The sequence below is a fragment of the Coenobita brevimanus genome, chromosome 108 (genome assembly GCF_032717465.1).
Source record: "Coenobita brevimanus isolate Jiangsu-jjx chromosome 108, ASM3271746v2, whole genome shotgun sequence".
In the NCBI taxonomy this organism is placed as follows: Eukaryota; Metazoa; Arthropoda; class Malacostraca; order Decapoda; family Coenobitidae; genus Coenobita; species Coenobita brevimanus.
Window position 1 is genome coordinate 11,487,052 of NC_137061.1, and position 5,390 is coordinate 11,492,441.

The window sequence follows — 5,390 nt, forward strand, 5'->3', positions numbered from 1 at the left end:
TGTCACGGTGCATCAGTATCTGGGAGTCTGGCTTGATAGGGGTTTTACCTTTGCCTGCCATGTTCGGTACCTGCGGGAGCGTGCTTCCACCAGACTGGCTGCTCTCCGCTATCTCTCCAAGCGGAGTTTGGGGGCGTCTTACTCAGTCCTCCGAACATTTTATATACATGCAATCAGATCCCTGGTGGACTACAGTGCCATCTGTTTGACCGGACTCGCTCCACCAGTCTCCAGATCTCTGGAGGTTCTTCAGAACAATGCACTCCGTATCATGCTGGGTGCTCCACCCTGGACCCGGATTGTCAATCTCCGTATGGAGAGTGGTTTGCCGTCTCTGGCGCATCGTGTTGCGCTACGAGCGGCAGTCATCACTCTGCAGCTGATACAGTGCCGGCCCCACCTGTCTGTCTCTGCCCTCCTACGTCTTTTGTGCCGCCCACCCGAGCCTGCCACTCAGCATGACTGGGCCCGGACTACAACTGCTGTTATCCATGGACTGGGAGCTGCTGCGAGCCTCTGCCAAGATCCTGACTCTCCCTTTCCTGGGTACACTGATCCACCACCATGGGACCCCCCTCTTTTTAAATTTGTATGCCCCTCTGAAGCCAAACCTCGAACTTCCATTCCTGCACTCCTCTGTCAAGAGGGTCTTAGTCGGGTTGCGGCTCTAGATTCACCAGACTCAGCCACTTATTTTACGGATGGTTCAGTATCCTCTGATGGCTCTGCTGGGGCGGCCTTTGTCTCTGCGCAAACAATTGAATCTTGGCGACTCTCTCAGGGTGTATCCGCTTTTCAGGCTGAGCTTGCCGCCGTCCTGGGTGCATTGCGCCACGCTCATCACCCTCATCATCACCGTGTCGTAATTCACACAGACTCACTTTCCTCCCTTCAGAAGCTAAGATCTTTCTCCCTTAAGGACAACGTCTTTCTTCTGACGGCGATTTTTACTTTTGCATCCCTTCTCGTCCGTAGGGGTGCCACTATTATTCTCCATTGGCTCCCAGGTCACGTTGGAATCAGCGGCAATGAGCGTGCTGATGATGCAGCACGCTCAGCTTGCTCGCTTCCTGACGTCACATTTAAACTGCGCCCCAGCCTATCACACGTCATTAGCACTCTCACTGCTACCATTAGCAGGCAGTCTCGAGAGGAACATCAGCTTTTGGTTACAGGAGGCTCTCACTCTGCTACATGGTATGCCACCGCAACATCATATTCTCTTTTGTTACCCTTTAAAGGCATACCCAACTATATTGTAGTGAGGTTCAGGCGCTTACGTCTGGGGTTTCCATGCTACAAACCAATTGTCGGTACAGAGCCAGACCCGTGTACCCATTGTTTGGTCACATCTGTGGAGCCACTCATTCACTATCTTCTGTACTGCCCAGCCACTACCATGCTCAGGTCTCACTCTGACACGACTTTTGCTCGGACAGGGGATGAGTTCATGGATGCCGCTTGCATCGTTGCACGTGCTCCTTTACAATTATTACTCATCACAGTCAGGGAATACCCACCCCCTCGATAATTCAAGCTCGCGCAAGTTAAGCGCATCTCTGACGGGCTCTTTGTTTGCCCGTGTTCCAGCATTGCTCGGACGAATATCTCAAAAAAAAAAGAAAAAAAGAAAAAAAAAAAAAGCCACTCCACGCACCTCACCCAACCCACCCACCCCACCCTTAACACCCATCCTGCCCACCCACCCAACCCGACCCACCCTTAACACCCATCCTACCCAACCACCCAACCCACCTCACGCTTAACACCCATCCTGACCACCCATTCAACCAAACCCATCCGTAACACCCATCCTACCCACCCACCCAACCCACTCCACCCTTAACACCCATCCTACCCACCTACCCAACCCAACCTACCCTTAACACCCATCCTACCCACCTACCCAACCCAACCCACCCTTAATACCCATCCTGCCCACCTACCCAACCCAACCCAACCCAACCCACCCTTAACACCCATCCTGCCCACCCACCCTTAACACCCATCCTACCCACCTACCCAACCCAACCCACCCTTAACACCCATCCTACCCACCTACCCAACCCAACCCACCCTTAACACCCATCCTGCCCACCCACCCACCCAACCCAACCCACCCTTAACACCCATCCTGCCCACCCACCCACCCAACCCAACCCACCCTTAACACCCATCCTGCCCACCCACCCATCCAACCCAACCCACCCTTAACACCCATCCTACCCATCCACCCAGGCGATGCAGCGAACCATCCCTCCCACCTATCCAACTTCATCCATCCCACACACCCAATTGGCTCTCTCTCTCTCTCTCTCTCTCTCTCTCACACACACACACACACACACACACACACACACACACACACACACACACACACACACACACACACACAGAACAGTAAGACACAAAGACAGTAAGACACAGACTTTGTAAAACACACACACACAAACACACACACACACACACACACACACACACACACACACACACACACACACACACACACACACACACACACAGAGAGAGAGAGAGAGAGAGAGAGAGAGAGAGAGAGAGAGAGAGAGAGAGAGAGAGAGAGAGAGAGAACAGTAAGACACAAAGTAAGACACAGACTCTGTAAAACACACACACACACACACACAAGGACGAGAGAGAGAGAGAGAGAGAGAGAGAGAGAGAGAGAGAGAGAGAGAGAGAGAGAGAGAGAGAGAGAGAGAGAGAGAGAGACATGCATCAGGTCACTCCAATAACACTGGCCATTGCTGGCCACTACTGGCCACACTTAATAGTATCTTTATATGAGTCAAGCTCTGTATTAGGCCAAATTAAGCGATGTTCTCGTAGAGAAAGTATTAGCAAAAAAAGTGTTGTTCAAATAACAGATTACATCTAAGTCAGTGCACGCACAGGAATCTGCTGATACTACAGTACGTAAACATCAGCTGGGTGTCGTCATTATCACCAGGCTGGTGGCAGGGAGATACATATTTGTTAGTTAAATTTATCTTTTTAAGTAAGATATCTTTCTGCAAGATAAGCATCATCTTTAGTAAAGTCAATATGGAAGGAGTTAAGAGAAGGGATAAAAGTAGAAAACAGGATGATTTGTACACAGAATGATTGATACTGAAACATATAACAAAGCAGGAGAGAAAGTGAATAAATTGGAGAAAATTTTTCAAATGGAAAAGGATAAGATTAAAAAGGAATTACGCATGCAGAAGGGAGAATATGAAAAATTAGAAAAGGATTTAAACCAAAAAGACACAGTAACAGATGAGCTATTAGTTGAGGTAGTTTCACTTTGAGGACTAGTGAAATTGCGAGTACAGTTGTCAACCATGAGAGTATTATGGAGGAGTTCAGGAATGGTACAGAGACAATTAGGCAAGCAAGAAGTCTGATAGACCAAAACAGCGATACTGAAGAGAAGATAACCCAAGTGAACGAAATGATGAGAAATTGCAAAAATGAACGAGAAACTACGTATGCTGAAATGGTGAATGTAAGGAGAGATTCAGAAACGAAAGTCGAAGATAAAAGAATTAGAAAGGAAGTGAAAGAAATCATTAAAATCAACCCAAAAGTGGTCATAGAATCAGCAGATATCAACAAATCTCTAGTCATCACTGATATAAATGAAGAAGAAATAACAGAATCACGAGAGACAAAAAGATGGTAATTATAATGAACATGTTGAAGGAAGTATCAAAGGATATCTGTAATAAAGATACAGAGGAACACAAAAGGCTAGGGAAATATGAGAGAAATAAGTGAAAGCCTCTAAAAGTAATTAACCTTCCAAAGTATGAACACTGTAGAGGAAAAATTAAAACATGCTAATAAACGCATGGAAAAAGAGGATTTTAAAAAAGTATGGATAAAAGATGCCTAACTCAGGAGGAACGGGGATCACTAAAGGAAAAGAGGGAAGAAGCAAAAACAAAGAATAAGGAAAGATCAGAGGAAGAGAGGAGATTTTTTTTTTTTTTTTTTTTTACAAAGTAGAGAGGTTACAAATAAGAAAATAGTACATCACCAACAGGGACTAAGAAAAAAGAAGGTAGTAGACTCAAATATCAGATATGTAAACAACATGATTAAGTTGATGTACTCAAATGTAGATGGAATGGTATCCAAATTATTAGAGATAAAAGACTATACCAAAGAAATGGAACCTCATATTATTTGCCTAACTGAAACAAAATAAATCCCAAGGATATAAAACAACACGATAACCTTTGAGGATTACAATATGTGTTTAGAAGAGAGAGAAATTTCAATAAAGGAGAAAGAGTTCTGGTATTAACAAAAGAAAGATCTACAAGTCAAAGAGATACAACTAGATATACAGTCACATGTAGAACTGATTGCATTAGAAATTGACACATCTGAAGTGAAAATAAGTGTGGCAAATAAATATATGCCACCCAAAACAAACACTCGGGAACGAAGCAAATATGAAAACCTGGCAGAAAGTACAATTGAGAGTTTAAGAGCCTTACTACATAGAATGGACGAGAAATCTGAAAGAATTATATTAGCTGGAGATTTCAATACAAATATAAATCGGAATACTCTAGATGCAAGATGCTATGAGCGCTGTTGGAATCAAAAGCTATAGACCTTGTACAGGAGTTCTTCTTAACACAACATGTAAAGGGAAACACCAGAAAAAGGGGACTTGATGATCCATCATTACTAGATATATTTACCAGGCAAGATAATCATATTGACAACATGTCACCCTCCTTTCAGCATAAGTGACCATGTAGTGTTAAATTTCAACTTCAGGATTGCATGTGATATAGATACCAGTAGTGAAAGTTACAAAAAGAGCCTAAATTAGAAAAGGGGCAACTACCATGACTTAAGGAAATGCTTAATAGAAATATATTGGGAAAAGGGGATTAGAGAGAAGATTCCGTGAATTATATGAAACAGGAGTCCAAAATTATATCCCTCAGCACAATGAAACAGAAATAAGGATAAAGAATTGGTTTAAGACAGAATGTAAAAAATCGAAAGAGAAAAGAGACTTGTGTGCAACAGATACAGAAGAGACAATAGTGAGAGGGCTTATAACAACTATAAACAGGCAAGAAATGAATATACAAGGATAAGAAGAGAAGCTCAAAGGCAGTTTGAGGAATTCATTGTAAATAAAAGTAGAGATCAACCAAAGCTTTTTTTACAGCTTCATTCGAAGCAAAACCGGAGTTAAAGATATAATACAGTCCATCATGGATGAGGGGATCATCTATGCACAAGAGAAAGATATTTGTGAAGCACTAAATAAAAAACTTTCAATCAGTTTTTACAGAAAGAAGTAACTTTGAGAGAAATGATAATGAACAAGCATGCTCATACATATTACCAGACAAACA